Genomic DNA, 24240 nt, shown 5'->3' on the forward strand with positions numbered 1-24240 from the left:
GTATGTCACCAGCGGTCCTGCTCTTTTTTTTTTTTTTTTTTTTTTTTTTTTTTTTTACTGGCAGAGGGGCAATCCGCGAGGCAAGGCAGCATTCATGTGCGGTCTGCTGCTCGGTTCCCAGCCGAGATAGAATTCCACGCTCCCGGCAGCGGCGAAGCCACAAACCTCAGGTCAGTCTTGAGAAGGCGAGGTTCCTCCTCATTGCGGGTAGGACTTCGACCAAGCGAGAACAGGAATTTGCACCCTCCCTTTAAAACTGTTTTTTGGAAGTATTTATTATGATTCCACGAAAGTGCTGGCAATGTCAACTGAAACCTTTTTCTTCCTTTTGAAAATTTTTTTTTCTTTTTGAAATCTTATGTGACTAGGAACAGGCAGTTTTTTAACAGGATCAGAGTTCTGCGTGGAGCGCAGGTTGGAACCATAGTGCAATGTGCTATGAGGTTCTGACCCAAGGACGCACTGAGCCCTACCCCCTGGCAGAGCCTCCATTAAATGTATCGGATTCTCGCCGGGGGTAATTGGAGTTCCAGGTCCTGGGCGCTTCAGCTGAAAGCTACATCTGCATTGAATCTAGCAAAACACCCACGGGCCCACCCGAGCTCTCGGGAAACCCCGAGCAAGTTAACTCAAGTGTAGTTGATCAAATGGCAGTCTTTCAGAAAGAAGCAACACGCTCTCCCCCGCTGCGATCCTATCCAACCGTCAGCTCTGAATTTTTGCCAAAGGATTGATTTCCAACGCACGCGGAAAGTTTACGGGGAACCAGTGGGGGAGGGGAGGAAAAGGTACCTTGGAGGAGGTCGAGAGGAGGAGGAGCAGAAGCAGAAAATTACCAGACAGGCGGGGGAGGGAATTGGAGGCCCGGAAATCTTCCAGGATGCCTCAAATAACCCTCTCTTTCGTCTCAGAATTCAGCGCTCGAAAAAAAAAGCTTCGTAATAAGGTGTCCAGGGTTGGAGTTCTCGGGTGGGCGGTGGAGGTGATATTAAGAGTTACAGCTACTTTCTACGAATTAAACTGGTGGCTAAAGCGTATTGGGGCCCTTTAATGTAGAGGAGAGAAGCGTGGGTGGGAGCCGTTTTAAAGGGGAGAGGCAATCATTGGTGGCATCTACCAGCAGACTGTGAGAGTAGAAGAGAAGGTTTGGGGACTGGAGAAAAATCTTCAAATCCCGGGAAATGGCTAGTAAATTCAGAAGATAAGATTTTAGGGACAGTCTTAAAGGTCGTCATCTGCTTGGACTTCGCGGAGGTGGATGGGAGGATGCGCTTCGACCGTGTGTGTGCATTTAAAATCCTCTACGCCTCCTGATCTGTGCTTAAGAAAACTCATTAATTCTTTGCGACTTCAGGTTAAGAGGAGAATTTGCCCTGCGCCTCTACCTGCTAAATACCCACCGAGAAGGGGGCCCCAGGAGACGACCCCTTTCTGAAAGAACGTCATTTGATCAATTCAACTGAGTTAATAACTTGCCTCCCGGAAGGGTTCAGAATGCCTTCCCCTCCCACCTGCGCAGCGGTGCGGTGCGGAGGTTGCTCGCTCTCCTTGAAGGCCCAGGAAACCCTGTCTGACTGTGCTTTGCCGGCCCAGAAGAACCTTGCGATTAACTTTCTGGTATTTCCTAGAACCCCCTCGCCTGCTTTCAAGCACAGAGGTCGCTAGAGATTTAGGCTACCCCAAGTTCGAGGAAAAGAAAAGCGGGAAACAGAGACACATCCCCCCCTCCACGTCGGTGCCCTCGGCCTCCTCCCATACGGACTTCCGATTTGCCAACCTCTTAGCAGGGCACTCCCCACGTCCGCAAACCTTCAGTGTTCTGCGCTTGAAGGCCTTTTTCCATTCCACCTTTCCAATGGAAGAAGTGGAAAAACTGAACTGGATCTTCACCCACGGCCCTAATTACTGCTAGACTTAAGGAAAAAAAGTCAATGTCCCACAGACCTTTTTCCATCCCGGGTCGGCGAGCGCAGCTACCAGAGAGGCCCCTGGGTTCCTTAGGTAAATCTGTTTGCAACCCACGTTTGGGACCAGAATACCAGATGGCCTGCCTTGTGTCTCCCATTGGTGGGTCCGGGTGGGGACGGTGAAGTAAAGGTGAATTGCGGTGCAGATTACTAACAGAGCAGGGGGTCTCTGTCTGCCACCTGGGGGCTGCCTGCTGGGAGACCCTCCAACTTCATAGACACGAAGAGTGGAAAAGAACACGCCAGCCCCGGCGGCCGGCTCGGAGATTAAACCCTGTTGGAAGGTAAAACTTTCAATGTTAGGTTGCTCCTTCTCTGCCCACGCCCCAACCTCCCAGGTCCCCCCCCCAAATAAATGCACGTGTGGAAATGAAAGAATCAAGGTACTATTTTAACTGCTTCAGACCCTTTGTCAAAACATCTCCTTGTGCCATCAACTGATAAAGGCTTAACTTGCTCTGAGCTTCTGTATTCCAGAAAATTGTTAAGGACGACAGCCCCTCTGCGCTTGCTTTGGTGGCAGAGTCCGGAAATGATGGCATTGATACAGAACATTTGAATGAATATTTTAGTTATTAATATCACACCCGAAATAAAGATACCTCCGAAGTATTAATTGGCAATTTTTTTCCAGGTTTATTTTAATTCACTTGGTGTTTGCATTGGAAAACAAGAGAGAGCCCCGCAGTGTAGAGTCACTTCTGTGCTCTTCTGTTAGGCTGGGAATCTAAGCGGGCTGATTAGCCAGAGAGGCAGGCTCCTTTGTTGATTTAAGAGTTCATCAGGCAAGACAATTAACAATTACCTTGTTGCTTTTCCTCAATTCTCTATTGTTAACTTATGTCTGGAATGCCTCCACTGTACAAAATTCAATACAAAAATGAAAAAAATTAAGGTAAAAATGTAATACTGATAATAGAGGTCTATTTTAACTGACCTTGTGTATGGATTGTATATACCTCGTAGATATATGAAAAACATTAGAAGTATATAGCATATGTTTTATGTATATAATTGTGTGCTAATAATTTTTTGATATTACAATGTAATTCTAGAAAAAGTGTTTGAAATACTATTTCATAATACACATAACACCCTCCTTCCAAGAAAATAATTAGGAGGCTTCAAAATGATATTCAGGGTGAATTGTTAAAAGAACAAAATCTGAAACTTCATGGACCCAAGTCACATTGAACATGATGGTTCATGGCTAGCTTGCTACAGGTTAATTCTATAAGGAAATAATCCCCTTCGGTTTGCACAATATCATTTTTTTTTCAATTGTGTGTTTAAAGTATATATTTTAGCACTTACTAGTCTGAAATTTCCAATCATATCATATCAGCAAGAAACAAAATAGAAATAAGTCCTAGATAATACTTAAGGACCAACTATGATTAACTTTTGTGATTTGTCAGTATTGTGCTCTTCTTTATTTAAATGTAAATGTTAATATAACTAGAGAGTTTACCACCTCATAATTTACAAGAAATTCATATAAAGTGGAAGAGCAAATATTACTTTCTGTAATGTCTACTCAGGGTCTATCATCAAAATATAGTAATAATCATGATTCATATGTTTAACAAATATGTAGCTGTCCATTCTGCTATCAGAGCTTCAGTCTAGTTATAAAAACGTTGAACTGTTACATATCTTTTGTGCTCTTACTTGAATGTGGCTAAATTAATACTTTGCTATTTCTAAGAATCCTCCCCCCTACTCCCCAGATAAATGTAATAGCCCAGGAGAATTAATGCATCTTGTACTGTAATGCTAAGTCAGAAATGATATTATTACTTATAACTAGCATCCTGCTGATTTTCACTTGAATATCAGGACTTAAATTATGTTATGTCCCTCTTCAGAATGTGGTACAATGTGCTATTTTGTCTTCTTGGCTTAGTCTTAGAATTTATTATTCACTGTCCTTTTTTAGCTGTACAAGCCGTTGATGATAGTGATGAGAAGCACTGGTTATAGCTTCACTGGCTTTGGAATCTCCTATGATAGATGAAAAAATAGAAATCTTATCTTTTTAGGTATGGATGGTGTATTTCTTCCGATTCTGAGATGTTGATTTAGCTGTCCCAAACATCACATGATGTGCTTCTCCATAATCCTGTACCCAAGTCATTGCAGATCTGCTGACATGACTTTGGATATGCTGAGCCAGGGCAAATAGATTCTTTTGAATTATGCCAGTAGTGAAGAAGAAACATGAGTACAGCTCTCAAAGTGGAAGAAAAGGTAAGTGGGTGGAAAATCACTCTTGAATATGGTAGTGGAGAAAGAATTGTGTGTGCCTGACTTTATCAGCTATCAAAAGAGAGGATGAAAATAGATGTTAGACTAAGATGAGAAAAGTATTCAGTTTTGAGAGGGAAAGAGAAAGCTTATTGAGGACGAGAAAAGAGTGGAATGAATGTCAAGAGGAACAATAGAAAGGAACAGGCCTTGGTGACCCAGTTCATGTGACACCCAGATCTTTACTAGGAGTAGATGGAGGTTGGGAAAGTAGATGGAAATTTGGAAAAAGTAGTCTTTATAGTTATTTTAATCTGGCATTTAAACTTTAAAACTCTGATGGGGGGGTTATAGAAATATAGACTATTTGGCAATAATTTTTAAAAAGTTGTTTTGCACCTTTAAACAACTTACACTAGAATGCTTACCATAAGTGAACTCACTATCACTCTTGATAAAATGAATCAGCACAGAAAATATGAACTGAAAGTACTAAAATTACCATAAAATGGATTCCTATGGTTTTTTGTATAACTAGTTTCATTTAACAGCAGGATTCAGGATTCAAAAAGGAGAAAAGACTCAATCTGAGAAGGAGTTTTTTTGTTTTTTTGTTTTTTTTTTCTTTTTAAGTTTTATCGAAGTATACTTAATTTACCAGCCTGTGATAATTTCTGCTGTACCACAAAGTGACCAGTCATACATATACACATATCTTTTGAGAAGGAATTTTTTTAAGGTGACTTTATAGTTTTTGAGAGATTTTGTTAGCTCTTGCCCTTTCTACAGATTCAATTATACCAGAAAGTGTAACTCATGTATTTGGAACTGCTTTTTAAACCTTAATAAAAACGGAAAGATGTTGTGAAAAAATTGCCTGATGCTCAAATTCATGCCAGGGAACTTGAAGGGCTGCCAGCAACACTGCTGCTCTGTTAGCATTTCTGACCTGGCTTCACATTCTCCTAGTAGCTCTTCTGATGTGAGAAGAATGTAAGCCAAAACACGAGGGAGCATTCTTCGCACCCATGCACTTGTGTCCCAAATGTTGGAAAGGTCAGATACAGTTGTACTCATAGCATCTATTCTGAAGGTCATAGAGTCAGAATGTCTGCACATGTGCACCAACCAACAGACCCATAAAAGCCTGGTAGGAGGCAGCAGTGCCCCATCAAAGGTCATACCCAGCCAGAATCCAACAACATTTGAAAGGCGTCTGCTATAGAGAAGAAATATGAGACTGACAGCATCGTCTTCGGCAGTGGCAGAAGCAGTGAAGAGATGGATGGGGATTAATCATAGTAAAATACTGAGCAGAGGAGACAGCAAATTCTGCCAAGCATGAATACTTCTCTACCCATATGTTTCACAAAGTATACTCTCCAAAGTACAGGCAGGCTGATTGGCCAAGGTCACATTGATATTTGCTAGCCTAAAAGAAGCAGCTGCCCAGTGTATCCTATGGCAGATGGAGGACACCTAAAGATTTTTAATGTTGGAAAAAGGAAAATTATTTGTCATTCAACAGTAGAAATACTCTTGATAGCACATGGTAATTAAAATTGCATTCCCTCTCAGCTCTCATGCCATTCATTTTGGGGTAATACTGATTTGTAAAGATTATTGGTTGCTATTAGCCTCTGGATCTTCAAGACTTTTAATATATGTTCCTCATGTTTTATTACTAGATTTAACAACTTAACTCATTTCATAATCTCTTCTCATTAAGATGTCCTTTGTATAAGGAAAACATTTACATAACAGCCTTTGGAGAACTAAATAGATAGCGCTACATGGTGGTTCTAGGCAAGGCTACCAAGACTGAAATACCACTATACCCCTCCACAAGTATCTTTCAAGGGACACAAAATAACTTGTAAACATTTACTTCCTGGACAGTCACAAAGGCTTTTTAGTCTTTAGAGGTTTTTGCTTAGTTTTGTTTGTTGGTTTTTAATTTAAATACCAAACCTTCTATAGGTGATTTTTTCCCCCTGTTCCTTTACCCTTTTGAATTATTGTGAAGGTTTCTATAATAAGCATTTTTACAATAAGAAAAAAGGAAAGAAAGGCAAATGTCGAAAAGGAAACAAAGATGATGGATCTAAAAGGAGTGATATAGAGTGGAATACAACTCAGCAATGAAAAAGAGTGAACTATCGATACATGCTATTGAATGGATGAAGCTCAGAGCAAATGTGCTGACCAATAAATGGACATACTCTATGATGCCACTTATATAAAATTCTAGGAAATACAAACTAACGTATAGTGAGTGACAAATCAAATAAGCAGGAGATTGGAGATGGAATGGGTAATGGAGAGGAGGCAGGGAGGGATTACAGTGGATACTTTTGGAGCTGATACAGCTTTTAGAGGTTCGTTATCTTGATTGTGGTGATAGTTTCTCAGGTGTACACATATGTCAAAGCTTACCAAATTAAACACTTTAAATATGTTCAGTTTATTGTATATCCATTATGCTTTAATAAAGCTATTAAAATTTGAGTATTGTGGTACCCTATTATTTATTACTATAATTACTATATACTTTTTACAGTATGGTGATAGGGGAAAGGGCAAATGCACAGCATTGCAAATGATGAAATACAGTACTTGAATAGGGGAAGGAACTTGCCTTGACCCTTGCCCTGATTGCAGTTTTGTTAGCATTTGCTCGGTAACACCCATCTGAATTTTCTATTGCTTAATTCCATAATTTTAAGCACTTTCACTTCCTCTTGTACTATTACCATTAGGGATCCCAAGATAGGCTTTCAAGAAGGCTTCTCAAATATCCTGCTTTCCCCAAAGTCAAATTTAATCTATCATTTCTAGCACTTTGTAGATAATTTTTTATGATACATCACTTTCTACTTTGCTTAGTCATAAGTCTTTCCATCATCATCAAAAACTCTTAAGAGAGAGCCACATCTTCCATTACTGTACACTGTTGGCTTTCAACAGCTCACTGGTGAATTATCTAATGGTCTCCCAGCTAGATTCCTAGACTCCTGCTGCCTTTGACTGAACTCCCCTAGAAGTCAGTGCCTGGCTCACTTGAACACAGTTCCTGGGCAGTTTGTTCTGTGGCCCAGTGGGTCCTAGAGTCAACCTGATTTATATCTGAGCTCTTCATACCCTTTGGACGCTGCCTCCAATGCATGGCTGCACCCCATGGCTTTCCAGACAGGTTGGCCACCTTACTCTTTCTGTCCCTGTGGACAAGTCTCCAGCTCATCCCCAGCTCCCTTCTTCCTTGAAAATGTAAGTTGCTGCAAGCTAACCTCAATATCTGATCTTCAGGTAATCATATTGATTCTATCCTTAATCACTTAGAAAAATACAGAGGCAGAAACAAGGGGAAAGAGAAATGATGTAACATGGCAGAGCTTAACTATAAGATTTGTGTCTTCATGTTTTGGATTTGGGGTTTAAACATCACTAATCAGGGAAAGATTCAGCTTAGTTTCTTTGCTTTGGCTTATATTTTCCACAGGGCAGGATATGTACCGCATGAGTGAACAAATATCTCCCTTAAAATTAGAGAAGGGTATGAGGGCGGAGGAGATAGAGCAAAATCAAGAGCATTGTTTCCCCGTCACCATACAAAATTACAAAATATGCAACATAATATTATTGACTATAGTCACCATGTTGTACATTATATCCCCAAGAAGTCCGTACCTCTTGACTTCCTTCAGCCATTTTGCTCATCCTCCCAGAAAACCTTTAAAGCAGAATAAAAAGACATTTGAAAGGCTGTTTGGTGCCAGAAATTTTTTTCTGTTTTTCCCCCTCTCTGGGGAAGAGATTGCTGTTTGCTCACCAATATTCTTTCCTCTCTCACCTTTCTTCTCCCTTGCTAATAGAATCCTGTTTGGCATTTGTCTGCCTATTGAATATATTTCCAGCTAAATCACTCTATTTTCTAGCCTCTCTTATAGATAAGAGTATCCAGTAAGGTATAAGTGGAGGTGTATGTGTGCGTCTTTGGGGAAAACTATTTAAAGGGTAACAGACAATTAGCACTCATCTCTCTTGCTCTTATTTCCTCTCTTCTCCTTGACTGGAACTTGGGCATTGTGGCTGGAGCTCCAGCAGCCATCTTGTGTCTTTGGGATGAGTATGAGGAAGAAGCCAGGCATAATGAGCAGATGGAAGGGTTTTCTCAATCTCTGATTATTTTATAGAGCCAAAATACCATCTCTGAACTATTGTACCAGTTATCTATTGCTTCATAACAAATTACCACAAATTTATCAGCTTAAAATAACACCCATTTATTACCTGCCAGTTTCCTTGTGTCATGAGTCTAGACATGGCTTAGTTGGGTTGTTTGTCCAAGGTCTCACAAAGTTGCAATCAAAGTGTCAGCCAGGCTGCATTCTCATCAGGAGGCTTGACTGGGGGAAGAATCTGCTTCCACACTCACTCAGGTGGTTGGTAGAAATCATTTTTTGGCAGTAGTAGGACTGAGATTCCCATTTTCATGCTAGTTTTTAGACAAGGATTACTCTCAACATCTAGTTCAGGACTTTGCCATGTAGCCATCTCCATAGTTCACAACATGTCTGTTAGCTTGTTCAAGGCCAGCAGGAGAATCTCTCTCTTCAGAAGAGCCCACTCCTTCTTGTAAGGCCTTTCATCTAATGAAGTCAGGTGATCTAGGATAATCTCCCTTGGGATTAACTCAAAAACCAATTGATTTGGGACCTTAATTACATCTGCAAAATCCTTTCACTTTTGCCACATTCTATAACCTAATCTTTGGAGTGAGAGCCCATCTTATTCGTAGATCCTATCCACAATCAAAAGGCATGTATATCAGGAGGGTGAGAATCTTGGAAGCCGTCTTAGGATTCTGCCTACCACAACTGTTTCCCCATGGGCTTCCTTTGCATTCAGAGGATGAGCCCCTCCTTTCTTTCACTATAGACAGGTGCATCTTTAGTACTTGCAACCAAATGAAATTCCTGTTACAATCTCTGGAAATGTAAGGAAAATATATAAGGAAATAGTTGAGTAAAAAAAAATTGCAAAAATTAATACAAGAACATATGTCTGTAAATTTTAAAAAAGAATCAAAGTGAAGGCCCTCTTTCAGACACCCCAATACCTCTTCATTCCCTGACTGTAGAGATTGTTAGCCACAGTCCTTTCTCTGTGCATTTACACATACTCCCATATGCATGTATTATATATATAATAAAACATGGGAGTTCCCATTGTGGTGCAACAGAAATGAATCTGACAGGTATCCATGAAGACGCAGATTCAATCCCTGGCCTTGCTCAGTGGGTTAAGGATCCAGGCATTGCTGTGGGCTGTGGTGTAGGTCACAGAAGCAGCTTGGATCTGGCATTGCTGTGGATGTGGTATATAGGCCGGTGGCTACAGCACCGATTCAGCCCCTAGCCTGGGAACCTCCATATGCCATGGGTGGAGCCCCTAAAAAAATGGACTTATATTTTATACATATATAACATATCCATATTTATTTAAAAGATCAATATTACACATTACATACCAATATTATATATTGATATCAATATGTAATATTTAATACAACATACTATTGTTGTAGGATTTTTACATAGTGTTAACACCTTTCATCCCCAGACCACCAAGAATTCACTTGGAGTTGAACAGTTGAGTTTATTGTTCAGTGCAGCAAGAGAAACTGCACACCATGGAAAACTGGGGAGTGTCTTCGTGAAAGGATGTTAGAATTGAAGATACATTTTGTTGGGTGATTTGGGGGAGGGATCAAAGACATGGGAGTGTGCTCACTCTGGATTGGATGCTCTCAGATAGCGGGAGGTTAATTTTCTCATTGGGTATTTTAGCATATTTTTTCTAGCACGGAAGAGTGGGAGGAAGATAAATCTGTAATTGCTTAAGAAGCAGCAATCACTTAATAAAGGCAAGAGATGTTTGATACTTCTGTGGTTTGTACAGTGGCTTGGTTTTTGACTTGTGATTAGACAGTTACAAAGTGGCCTTGTCTTTTAGAGTCATAGAGAAAGCTTGCCTCATGTTGATGTTGTGAGATTGTTCCATTGGGTCAAACAGGATAACACCAAGCCTTAGCTGTGAGCGCCAGGCCAGCTCCTAGCGATACTGAGGCTCAGCTGTAAGCCTCAGACCAAGTTCCTGGATGTTAGGAGCTGCTTTTCTGATTCTTCCAGAGAATCCCTTTAGAAAGAGAAAAAAGAAAGATACAAATGAGGTGATATACTGCATTGATACGGGTATAGGACACTTGTAAACTATCTGTCACACCCATAATTACATCTGTAGGATCATAATGTAGTTGATAACTAGACTTTATTCACAACATTTCAATAGTATTTGAAAATATCCTGTGTTCTTGGGATACACACACACCCACCTACAAACATATATGGAAAATGTGTTTTACATATTTCTCCTACATATACTTTTTAAGAGAAAGGGTTACTTTAAAGACATCTATGGACATGTTTATAATATATAATTTATATATACTGTGTTAAGAGAAAGCTTTTTTAACTATCACATCCTGAATCAGTATATTAGTTAGAACTTGTAGGATTTATCTTGATTGGCCTTTGTTTCAAAATTGTGTAAAATAAACAACCAGCTGCTGCTGCTAATATCAACAACATTTTCTAAAAATATGCTGAGTATGTTGTATCCTTCTAAATATTTATCTTTTTTAATAATCTCAATAAGCTATATTTTAGGAAGCTTTTTGGGTGGGCAGATAAATACTTCCAACAGAAACAAAATGAAGAGTTCAACTCTCCTCTAGTATTTATAGAAATTCTCTTCTCTAGCAATCAAAATGTCCTTGGTCCAAGATAGATCTGGTCCATACTGATTTTCTCTCTGAAGCTGGAGTAGGTGAGATTCTCCCTGAACAACCAGCCTGATTTCTCATTTTTCTGTTAGATAAGGAGAGCCCTTCCAAGTTCATTGTGAAGTTCTAACTGGAGTCATGTGCATTTTTCACATTTCTAGTCTTTCAAGTAAGCGTTCAAAGACTTGCCTAACAAAGTATTTACAGTTATCTGAAAGGGACTGTGGGTTGCTTGTCTAAATTATTTAGGATGACTTGTAATTTCTTGGGGTAATAAGTCAGAAAATGAAAATCATCTCTGAGTGTTTGGATTGACTTTCAGTATTCAAAGGAGGAAATCGTCCACAGATCTTTCTATTTCAAGTTATTGAAAAAAGGCGTGTTATAAGCACCATACTGTATCTCCTTTGCTCTCCAAAACTCCTGAAAAGATGCCATAGAACCTGTGTTTACATCGAGTCTTTGCATGAAGTGAGTAAGCAATTACCACTGATCAGCTTCGCAGCCGAAAGGGCACCCAGTCCATTCTTCAGTTTCCCCAGTTGTTCTCGCCAGGTGTTCATCTACCTGCCCTTCACAGTCTGTAAACGGAAATGCTGCTTCATAGCCAGGTTACCCGGTGAATCAAAGGAAAAAGGAATAGGCTTTGTGGTCCTTTGAGAAGGCAGAATGATGAGGCAAGGTGACTTGGGGTAGACCTTTCACTTCTTAGGGCAGTTGTCATCTGTGTGCTTGAGGAGACATGCTCTCACACTGCACTCCATGGGGGTCGTTTGGGGGTCTGTGCTGGTCCTGACTGAGCTCAGGTGTCCAGCAATGTGACTTGGACTCCCATGCAGTCGGTCCAGTTCTCTCAGCCCTTGTTTGTTCCTACGTCTATGCAGCCCATCAGGTACCCTCATTGCTCTCATCCTATGCCCCTGGTGGGTTGAGGCAGCCTCACATCAGCAGTTTTGTTGGTTTTCAAGCACCAACTCAGAAAAAGTGTTCTGAAGGTATCTCTTAAGATTTCTTAAAGGCACGCATGCCTCTAAGTCTGTTCACAGGAAGATAAAATGTAAGTCTTCATTGCAAGGGATAAATGAGATGAAAATAAATCTAAATTTTCTTTACTGCCACTTGCAATGCATACTTCTACCATTAAAGGTTTGAGTATCACAAGGTTGAAGTGAACAAAATAAGATAATTGATAATGAAAATAATTTGTAAATATAAAGCAATTTGGGTGTATAGGAGTTGTAATTAGGGAAATATGACTGACCATCATTATTATTATTACTATGGTTATATTATTGGTGGTATATAGTAGAAGCATTAGGAAGGATATTGTAGATATGCTCCTGTTCCAGTGGCAAAAGACTTAAGAATGGAAATACACTAAGGACTTAATTGCTAGTTAATAGTTTGCTGATCATTATACTTTTCTAGCTATGTGGAAATTTATGGCTTTATTATTTTCCTAGAGAGGCCAGAAATATACAACATTCAAAAAATACTAATATAAGCACATACTTATTAATGTTGTACAGAGATTTTATAAGTATTATCCATGATGTAATGTATAACATATCATACCACTATAATGTAGACTCCACGTTTATTGTAATATAGTACACATCAAGTTAAAAAGGCACTAATACCTCATACTGAATACAGACCAATTATCATATATATTAATTAGAATCCCATCTTTAGTTCTCTTATAAAGTACACATTATTTATTACAATATTATGTAAAAATGTTAAATTGACCTTGGAAATGTAAGCATTCATACATAATTGTGCACTTCAAGCACATTATGTTTCACTAACACGTACCAGTAAGTCTAATGAAGGCAGCTTAGAGGAATTCAAACAAGTGATTAGTGCAGACAATGTAAGTATGAATCTTTTCTGCTCTTAATATGCCTGTAGAGATAGATACCTATTTTATAGCTAAATGCAAGAGCTAAAATTATCATCTTAGTGTGCATGTTTAATTAGTTTTATATTTTCACAATACTTTGATTTGAAGCTTTAAAAAAAAATTATGCCTTATCTAGAGAGTGAAACCTGTTCTTGTGTCTTTGTTTCAGTGAGACTGTCGAACTGACACTATGGTGTCTGTATATGTAAGACTCTTTGTGGCATTTCCAGCAGCAGTAATGTGTACTGAGTCATCCATACTCCTCTGTTCCCCTTTGTGACATTTACCCATGAATGAGGGGGAAAGAGGATAGAGTCCAGGTAGAATGTGTAACAAAATGGTAACTGAAAACAATTTTTTTTTTTTTGTCGTTTTTTGCCATTTCTTGGGCTGCTCCCATGGCATATGGAGGTTCCCAGGCTAGGGGTCTAATCAGAGCTGCAGCTGCCAGCCTATACCAGAGCCACAGCAATGCGGGATCCGAGCCGCGTCTGCAACCTACACCACAGCTCACGGCAATGCCAGATCCTTAACCCACTGAGCAAGGCCAGGGATCGAACCCACAACCTCATGGTTCCTAGTCGGATTTGTTAACCACTGAGCCATGACAGAACTCCTACATTGATATAGTTTCTAAAGGCAGCCTTGATAGTAGTGTTTTTTGTTGTTGTTGTTGTTTTTTTTTTTGCTTTTTTAGGGCTGCACCCATGGCATATGGAAGTTTCCGGGCTAGGGGTCGAATTGGAGCTGTAGCTGCCGGCCTACACCACAGCCACAGCAACGCAGGATCTGAGCCGTGTCTGTAACCTACACCACAGCTCACTGCACTGCTGGATCCTTAACCCATTGAGCAAGGCCAGGGATAGAACCCGTGTCCCCATGGTTACTAGTGGGATTCATTTCCTCTGCACCACAGCAGGAACTCTGGATAATAGTTTTGATAGACTATAAATAAAATGTGTTCCTGATAGGCACAGATTTTTTAAAATTAAATTATATCTACCATTTATTTATTCCTATAATGATCTGCTATATTGACTGACCTTCAATATTGTGATGAATTATATTACTTCATGAAAAGTGTTCCTATTCTTCTTTCTGCCTTTGCTAATTTGTTAAAAATGCCTAAAACACTTGAAAGTATCTACTCTCTAAAGGTATGTTTTGTAACAATTTTTGTGAATGCTATTTTTTTGCATGTAAATGTGAATAGCTATCACATATATATATAATTTTTATTATTTTTTAGTGAGGGAGAATTCAGTTTTTCTAAAGAGGAACAGACATGTTACAACTCAATTCAAAAAATGAACAAATTAAAGTTTTAATTTCTGGTAAGCTATCACATGGTCTTAAGCTATCTTATGCTTGGTATTCTTTCAGAGCACCTCAAGGAAAATTTAAGACTCTACTAATTGAATCTTAAATGAATAATATGAAAAAAATATTCTGTATTGAATGAGTTTATTGGCAGCAAAAAGATGGCATATTCAAAGGGCTTAACTAGAGAACTATTAATGAAGGAACTATTTAGGGAGCATGGGCAGGGTTAAGAGAACCAACAGAGGTATTAAAGCATTTGGGACTAGCGGCAATGGGGTGTGACTGCCCCTGAGCCTAGGATCCTGGAAGCTGTGGAAGGAAGGATACCTATTACGAGTGGGGGCCATAAGGAGATACCAAAAATGCCCAAAACATCAGCATCACTGCAGTGGGTGGGACAGGGATAAATACGCTGGCCTCTCTCTTCTGGCCTTCCTGATCCCTGCTAGGACCTCTCATTCATGGATCTCAGGTAGAAGCCAAAGGGACACAGACCAAACCAGAAATGGGTGGAAACTGGATCTTGGGTGTCAAAGAGAAACCAGTTCTCACAGAGCCTGGGATTAGTTTCTTATTTCTGCAATAGCAAATTACCACAAACTTAGTGCCTTAAAATAACACAAATTTGGAGTTCCAGTCATGACTCAGTGGTTAACAAATCCAACTAGGGACCATGAGGTTGTGAGTTCGATCCCTGGCCTTGCTCAGTGGGTTGAGGATCCGGTGTTGCTGTGAGCTGTGGTGAAGGGTGCAGACGCGGCTCGAATCTGGCATTGCTGTGACTCTGGCGTGGGCCAGCAGCTGTAGCTCCGATTGGACCCCTAGCCTGGGAACCTCCATATGCCGCAGGAGTGGCCCTTGAAAAGGCAAAAAGACCGAAAAAAAACCCCACAAATTTATTATCTTCTAGTTCTGAAGCTAAAGTTTTAAATTCAAGGTGTCTGCAGGCCTTCTGGAGGCACTAGGGGACAGCCCATTTCTCTGTCTTTTCCAGCTTCTAGAGACTACACACACCCCTTGATTCACCACCCCTTCCTCAAACCACTCAAGCTTCTGCTTCTGTCATTATATTTCCTTCTGTCTCTCTAACCCTCTTGCCTCCCTCTCCTAAGGAACCTTGTGGTTACATTGGGCCCACTTGGATAATCCAGGATAATCTCTTCATTTTAAGACCCTTAACTTAATCTCATCAGCAAAGATCCTTTTGCCTATAAGGTAACAGTATAAAGTAACATAGTTACAGGTTCTGAGATTTAGGACACTGGAATGTTTGGGAAGCCATTTTTCTGTCTTTAGACCACAGACCCCCCAACTAGCTATGAATGTGAGAGAAGTTGATGACTCTACTACTGGGAGATTAACAGTAGGCAATATACTTATACATTACAACTAGGAAAGAATTGCTTTTCATAATTTGAAAAGGTTTTTTTTTATTTTTTTTTTTAAGAACACAAAAAAATGTTAACCACTATTCCATTTAGTGTTAACACTGTTGTATAGGAGTTCCCGTCATGGCGCAGTGGTTAAGGAATCCGACTAGGAACCATGAGGTTGCGGGTTCGATCCCTGCCCTTGCTCAGTGGGTTAACGATCCGGCGTTGCCATGAGCTGTGGTGTAGGTTGCAGATTCGGCTCGGATCCCGCGTTGCTGTGGCTCTGGTGTAGGCCGGTGGCTACAGCTCCGACTCAACCCCTAGCCTGGGAATCTCCATATGCCGCGAGAGCGGCCCAAGACCAAGAAATAGCAAAAAGACCAAAAAAAAAAAAAAAAACACTGTTGTATATATTTAGACCTTGATGTTTTGGATATACTCCAAATTTTCAACTTCCCAAGTTACCCTCTCCACATTTCATGGCATGAATTACTTTGACAAGTTTTATTAAAAAAAAAATTTGACTTGGAAAAAAATTGCTAAAGTTTATTGAGTGGTTATGATTTTCTAGCCATTTTCATATATAATTTCCTCAATGTCCCTCTAAAGAAAATACCGTTATTAGCTGGATTTTAGAGATGATGAAACAGAAACAGAAGTTAAGTAATATATCTCAGGTAGTATAACCAAGAAGTGGTTATGTTGGTTATCACTTTCCATTTTGTTCCCTAGATCAATTTTCCACTCGTCTTTGTCCTATTCTGGAAAGCAGAACTATTCAAACCGCATTTTCCAGGCTTTCTTGTCTTCTGGCTTCTGGTGGGCTTCAACTCAAGGGGTTTCTTAGTAAGAGTCTTAGTGTGAAAGAAAAGTGAAGTGATGTTGTTTTTCTCTACCCTACAGCCTCCCTGCTCCTTCCCTGCCTGCTTCCTAATACAACTATAGATCCTGCTGGCTGTTCTTCATACCCTGACCAAATTCTGGAGGATTAGGGTTAGGGTTAGGGTTTTGTGGGGGTTTTCTTGTTTTTTTTTTTTTTTTTTTGAGTTCCTGGGGGTGGCAATGGCTTTCATTTTTTGCTTGACCCCTGGCATTCTTTGTTGTCCCTCTCAACTTTCCCACAGCTCTGCAAATAATCCCTTCATTCACTGATTTTTATTTAAACCCCTCTGAGTGTGCCATCTTTTTTCTCCCTTTGGAAATTATACTTGGAAGTTGAGCTCTTAATCATTTCAATATATTGATGTTAACAAAAACACATCCCTTGGAGTTCCTGTCATGGCACAGCAGAAATGAATCCAACTAGGAACCATAAGGTTGTGGGTTCGATCCCTGGCCTCGATCAGTGGGTTAAGGATCTGGTGTTGCTGTGAACTGTGGTGTAGGTCGCAGATATGGCTCAGATCTGGCGTTACTGTGGCTCTGGCGTAGGCTGGTGGCTACAGCTCCGATTAGACCCCTAGCCTGGGAAACTCCATATGCTGCGAGTGCGGCCCTCAAAAGACAAACAAAGCAAAACAAAACAAAAACAAAAAAACACATCCCTCAAACAAGTGAATTTATAGCTTGAAATAAATTAGTTGGGTTTGGCCAACTGATTATATACTTCTTTATAGTAACTAATTTAAAAATGACTAACTTACTAAATTAAGCCTATTTATTATTTTTCAAATGTGGACATAGCATACTTTAGGTTGGGTGAAATGAATGTGCTATGTAATAAATCTCTCTGTAAATATAAGGCCAGTTTACCCTGCTTATTTTTCTGTCATCAGCAAGCATTGTTCATAACATCTTTTCTGTCATGCTCAGATTTCATGTTTTGCAGTGAGTTAGAGTTCTATTCATTAACATTGGAAACCTATCAAGTTCTCTCTCAGAGAAGGCAACTCTTACCCCTGCAACATATAATGTACTTCTTTTTTACAGGTTTCTTTTCACTACTTCCCAAGTGATGCTGATGTCTGTTTCCTTGACAACAAGGAGTGTAAGTGCTGAAATGATACTGAGTGCATGTAGATGTATTCATAAAGTGAGGTGTAGTTGTTCAGAGGAAATATATCAGAGCAACCTTTTCTTCTTTTGTGAGCAAAGATGCTAATGAAGGAGCTTCTTGTTGCCAATGATTTCCTTGGAGCCAAGGGGATAGGTACACATGTTACTCAGCACTGACCTATCATATTTTTGTATCTGCTTACCACTACTGTTCACTTTTTTTCCCCAGTTATTCTTAAGTCACACATACTGACTAGTTTATAACTTGAAAGCTAAACAAATACTTCATCTATTCTTTTTCAATTCTGGGATGTACCTAAGGGAGAGCATGATAGTCTCTGGTGGTCTTTGCATCTAGAACATATAGTTCCAATGGTGTTATAACAGTATAATAATTATTATGGGATCCAAAAGTAGAAAAGTCTCTGTTAGTAGTTGGTCCTGCAAGCCTAAATGACAATGGCTACACTGATAAATGTGTGATGTAGCAAGATCCTAAAATGACTTTGAATTGTTAAAAAAAATACCCTTTAGACTATTTTTAGTCACCTGTATCTTAAATGTATATTGATGGGTTTAATTATGTGAAAATTGGAATTTAAACATAGTACATATGCAATCTCTATTAAAGAGAACATAATTAAACAATGCATTCCTTTTCTTGATAATGGTGGATAATAAAGAGTTTACTCTACTTGAATAATTATCCTCCTGAAACTAAAACTTAGGATACTTTGATTGAAAATTAATTTATATACATGATTTAATCTTTGTCTATGATTATAGGATATAGGCATTGAGGATTTATAACTTTAGATCCCTTCAGTATTAAGATAACTTCCCAACATTTAAGGGTGTTTTGAAATGCACACATCTACATTCCCGTTGGGTAAAAATAAGAATAACTCAGATAACTTACACTTTTCCATCAGTTGAACACATTGATGATATAACAAAATATATGTAATATAATGGTTATTTCTTTCATAGACCATGAAGGTTATATCTGTTTTAGCTGTTAACCAAAGCTTTTATCATTTACAGAAGTACCTAATTTGCTTACTATTTGTAGATATCATATTGAGTCCCCTGGGATGCAAACTTTGAAATGGAAGATTAATATGCAGGAAGTTGATTAGTGGGCTCTTTGGAAAAAGAAGGAAATAGAACTGAGTCAAAGGAGAATTTGGGCTGTGACACAAATGCAACAAAGACCTTACCTATCCTCATGGTTGAAGATGGCATGGTCCTTCAAGGTTGTCCCATGAAGTGAGAGGACCTAGCCTTTATAACCCCGTATTTACTAGTCATTTGGTGTGGTGGCAAGATGGCTGTCTTGCTCTCAAGCTTGTGGTAATTCTGCCAGGGGCTAAGAACAGATCTGAAAGCTTTCAGCAAACTTTGCAGCAGTCGGAGAAGAGGTTCAGTGGGGCTCTTCCTCAGCAAGACAAATAAGAGAAAGTTTATGGTTGATATCCAGCCTCTTCGGCTGCAGCTTGTCTAAAGGCTGCAGCTGACATCCAGCATCTCCTTCCTCTACTATTTATTCTAGATTTGTCTCATCCTTGGCGACTCAGCTGGTCTAGATGGCTTGTCTGGTGGGGTGGCAAGACCCTGACCTGAAGGGTCCAAGGTCCTGCTACCACGCTTTTTTGAGGCTGCTGCCCTTATCTCATGCATATGCCAGCAGGAAAAGAAAAGACCATTAGTTTCCTCCAAGTGGAGACTAACACATGCAGGGAGCTCTCCCTGGTGCTGCTTAAAAGCTTAAAAGCTCTACCCAAGAGTTTCTCCTCTGTTTAATAATCTTTTGAGTTCTGCTCATCCGATCTGTTTCTGGTATATATACTTAAAATGTGGTCTATCTTGCCTCCTTCCAATCTGTCAAATTTCTTGGAAAAAACACTGCTGAAATTCTGATCTAATCTGATTTTAAACATATCCCCAGTTCTATGCAGAGCTATACCCTATGGCCAGTTCCTCTACCATCAGCTCACCCTAATCTATATTGCCCAGTACAAATAAATCATTTTTTAAAAAACTAAAGTTATATGCATTATGTGCATTGTTCTTTGGAAAAACATAAAGTTCTTTTGATTAAGATGCAAGGTTTTTTCAGTAAGGAGATTTGGGCTAGCAAATAGAACTGGAAGATCAAAATGCCTGCTAAACTCTAAGTCAAATAATTGTTCAGAATTTTATGCCAAAGGGACAAAAGCCATATAGCAAATTAAGAGGATCAAAATTAAGATATGATAGGAGACACTCTCTTCATATATCACCTTTTTTAATGACACTCATTACCAATGTAGATTTAGTTATCTCACTTGTCAAGTGAATAGCCATTACTCCATGTGAATCCCTTTAACTTCAGATAAGAATATCTTTTCAGAGTGGGGAAAATCTTTTGAGGCTGCTGACCTTGTCTCATGTACAAATCTTCAATTTTTTTCCTGTCAAAAATATTTTAAGTTTTCTATATATCACTGTGGAAATGTTCACTCACAAGAATTCTGACTTCCAGATGAGGTAGAAGGGCATACCAGAGAGACTAGAGCATAGCAGCAGAGATGGGAGAGAACTAGAGCATATTTGGGACAGAGTGAGTAGAGATTGTGGTTGGAACAGCACATATTTAACACTCTGGCAGGAGAGAAGTCAGTGAACATTTAGACACTGAAAAGGGTGTTGGAGATCATAATGCCTAAGTTAACCAAGTCAACCGATTAACACAGGAGAGCAAGACAGTAGCGGTAATGGGGGACAAGGAGACACTAGAACCATGGATATTGATTGTAAGACTGTGATAATGGCTTAGGTAAGCAAATTTGAAGGCTTAATCGAGGATTTTGTCAGTCGAGATAAAAAGAAGAGAATAGATGGGAAAGATCTTTAGGAGCTAGGACTAGCAGAACTTAGTGATTAATTTTAAGGTGGAGTGGATTTTCACAGGAGAATAAGTCAAGGAAGCCAGCATCTTTAACCTGACTAGCGGAGCCTACTGTATGAGTGTCCATTCATTTAAATAGAACTAGTATGAAGAATTTGGTTTGGAAGTTATGGTATTTTAAGTGGCAGCAAAGCATCAGGTGGGAAAGTGAACCAAACAGTTGGAAAGAAAGGACTCAAATTGAAGAGAAAGGCTGGGTTGAGACTATGATTTTGTTGTGAACTACGCAGAAACAACAGTCAAACTAAATTAAATGAAAGTAAAATAGTTTGCTCTGATAATCTGTTCCTTGAATCCATCTGGGTCTTAGGATCATGTGTCTGTAGTTTGAAGGAATTTCCACAAGGTGGTGGTACATTCTTATTAGGTAGCATAGACTTGAGACCACACTAAATATTGACAGGAATCCAAAGACAACCATATTTGGCCCCTCTTTGGCATTTTTCTAGAGTTACTATTTGATGTGGTATATTAAAATGTTCTTTAAATTAAAACCATGTAACTATATAATTTATCCTCTTATTTTCTAGGGTACATCAAAAGTGTAAAGGTTACTTGGAGTGGTAATTAAATCAATCATAAAAATCTAGGATGATTTAGTGCCATCCCAACTTTCCGTGTGAAAGTAGAACTTGGTATTTTCTCAAACTTTTGGCATAATTCATTATATAATCTCTCTTGTATTTGCTTTTATGACAAAACACTCATATTGTCTCCTTATTTTTCAGATCAATCTTTCTTTTCCCCAGTGGTCTCGTATTTTTAAATGTAAGTTGTATTTTCTTTCTGGATTTGAAAGCATTGCTCTACCCACACCCTCAAGAAATTCAAATCCTCTTGACAGCCGTATCCCACTCACATTTGCTTATAGGTCCAAATAAAAACATGTTCTCTTCTCTTGTAGATGAGTCATCAGTGAATCATAAAATATTGCAAATATTCTGAATCTCTAGTTACCTGAACTCTTAACCACATATTCACTATAAATACTTGCAAAAATTTCCTCACGTTCACTATTGAAAACATAATCTAATGCATCAGTAAAAACATTTAAATTGCTTTAAGAATTTGAATGAGAGGATGTATGTAGATTGTGTTTCTGTCTTAGCCCTTCTCCTGGTAGGATCTTTGTCTAAAATATTATGCATTATATATTTTTTAAGAAATTAGCTGAGCCTCAAGTCCAGAACAACCCATCTATTGGAAGAAAGATTGTAAGAACTAAAGTGAATTGAGAGAGGAAACTCATATAGCCTGGTAATGTACTTGTCTGCACTTACTGAGCATACAATGATTTTCTACATGTGAGAAGGTAAAATAAGAAAAACGATGAATTATGAACAGTGTGGTTGGTACTAAAAAACTGGAGAAATAGCTAAATGCTGTGTACTGATAGCCTCAGTCATTGTGGAATGTCATCAAGACCCACATTGATACAGCAGAAAGCACTGAACATCTTCAAAGACCTGAAGAAAAAAAGGTGGAGGAGAGAGATATTCACCACAATACCTTAGTTTGAGTAGGTCCAAGATACTTAAGAAGATTTAAAAATTACTTAAAAATTAGGTGAATCAGCTGCTGCTTATCCTGAGACTGTAATGGTTCTCTCCAGTACATGGCAGAAAACTATTGATAAACAAACCATGTTTTCAATGTCAATGAAACTGGATATCACTGGAGATGAATGTCATCATGTAGATTTATTTCAATTTACTAGGAGAAAACAGTGCCTAACACTTGAAGCCTCCACAGATAGGCTAATGTCATTTTTAGGTGGAAATTGTTAAGGTACAGTTGTTAGCTTATCATTCTCCAAACCGCATGGCCCTTAAAAGACTGTCGAAGCGTGCCTTGCAAAGCGAATGTTTAATGATTATAGGAAATGTTATCCTCATGATTATTCAAAATGGGATACATGAAGAAGGGAATTCTTGCAAACAGGACTTTTGATAGCAGATAATGTTCACAGATATTCCTTTATTATTATTGATTAGGAACATCCTGAGTAGTTTGTTTTGTTTTGTTTTTCTTTTTTTTTTTTTTTGGTTTGTAGTGCTATTGATTAGGAAGATCCTATTTAAGTGGTCTTTTTTGCCTCTCACATACTATGTGTAGTATCTGGTGTGTTAGTCCTCCATTCAAGGATTTCTGAAGTAGTCTTGACATCAAGAAGGTCCTTAAAACTTATCAGTCAGGCTTTGACAGACTATATCACAACATACAAGGAAAAAGTATGGAAGACACTTGTTTCACAGTTTGCTGCTTTTTTCCCAAAGTTTAAGGAAATGCTTGATAGAGTTATTGAAGTAAATAATGAAAATAGTGAAGAACTGTTAGCTTCAAATAGCAAAGAACTTATCATCAAGGATATTTAGCTGATGCTCAATAATAGACAGAAAAAAATACCCACACTTATTGACACCAGATTTTTAAAATAAATAAATTTAATATCATGTAGCCAATATGATTACTATTTCTGGTGATCTTGGTATGATGGAACATGTGTGGAACTCAAATCATCTACTTTGGTACCTTGAGGTACCATCTTTTCTAGTTAAAACTGTGGATGGACATGTACAGCAGCCCTGGCTTGAGGATGATATGATTACCAAGAGCTCAGCTCCCACAGGAGAGAAGATCTGGATTGTACCAAGCTAGTCGTTGTGGTGGGTAATCTCATGTGTCAGCTAGACCAGGCCACAGGGTGCCCAAATATTTGACCGAGCATTATTCTGGGCCTGTCTCTAAGAGTGTTTCTGGAGGAGATTAACATTTGAGTTGGTAAACCAACCAAGTAAAGTGGATTTCCTTCCCTGACGTGGGTAGCCCTCTGCCAGTCAATTGAAGACTTAAATGTAACAAAAAGGCTGACTCTGCCTGGAGTAGGGGGAAACTCCTCCTCCCTCACTGCTTGAATTGGGACATTTTTCAGCTTTTGGACCCAGATTGAAACATCAGGGCTTTTTGGGGCTCGAGCCTGTCAGCTTTCAGACTGAAGCCTATACCACAGCCTCCACTGGTTCTCAGGCCTTAAGGCTCAGACTGGAGTTACAGATCAGCATTCCCGGAGCTCCAGCTTATCGGCTACAGATCTTAGGACTACTCAGCCTTCACAATCACGTGAACCATTTCCTTATAATAATTCTCTTTCTTTGACTCCCTTTATAGGTATACAGTCACAAAGACCTGCAGAAATTAGAGATGAATAGATGTAATGAGTAGTGGAGGAGGGACGTAACACCAGTTGCGATCCTGAGCTCAGCTGAGCTGTGTTGACAGCTGAGATTTGTCCCATTGATTTTCATCTTCTAAGAGGAGGACCTATGGCCTATTCCCTAGGAGACCCCTTATTTAAAAAGGTCATACAAAGAAAGATGAAGCACCCGGAGATGGAGTCGCCAGAGAAAATCAATGATGTGTAGCGCCATCGGAGTCAATAAAACAGAACTTTTTAAGAAAGAAAGTCCTCTCAGGAGGTGAAGTCCATGGGAAGTATGAGGGAGCTGCTACCCAAAGGTTCCTAGATAAACAGACCTGTGCATTGAATGGAGTAGACGGTGGCAGCCATGGGGAGAAACTTCAGTGAGGAACAGAGCTAACTGACAACCTCTATTATACCATCGAATCTGCTATGG

The 24240-nt window shown here is 39.3% G+C and overlaps 1 long non-coding RNA gene across 1 annotated transcript; it reads left to right on the forward strand.

The window, feature by feature from the left end:
- Positions 1-900: 900 nt before the first annotated feature.
- LOC125111814 (uncharacterized) lies at positions 901-23260 on the forward strand. Its single transcript, XR_007130945.1, has 5 exons — positions 901-2251; positions 4010-4217; positions 17590-17647; positions 21334-21373; positions 23144-23260. It is a non-coding gene; the product is annotated as an uncharacterized LOC125111814 (long non-coding RNA).
- The last annotated feature ends 980 nt before the right edge of the window (positions 23261-24240 follow it).

Source organism: Phacochoerus africanus, chromosome 1 (genome assembly GCF_016906955.1).
Source record: "Phacochoerus africanus isolate WHEZ1 chromosome 1, ROS_Pafr_v1, whole genome shotgun sequence".
Lineage (NCBI taxonomy): Eukaryota > Metazoa > Chordata > Mammalia > Artiodactyla > Suidae > Phacochoerus > Phacochoerus africanus.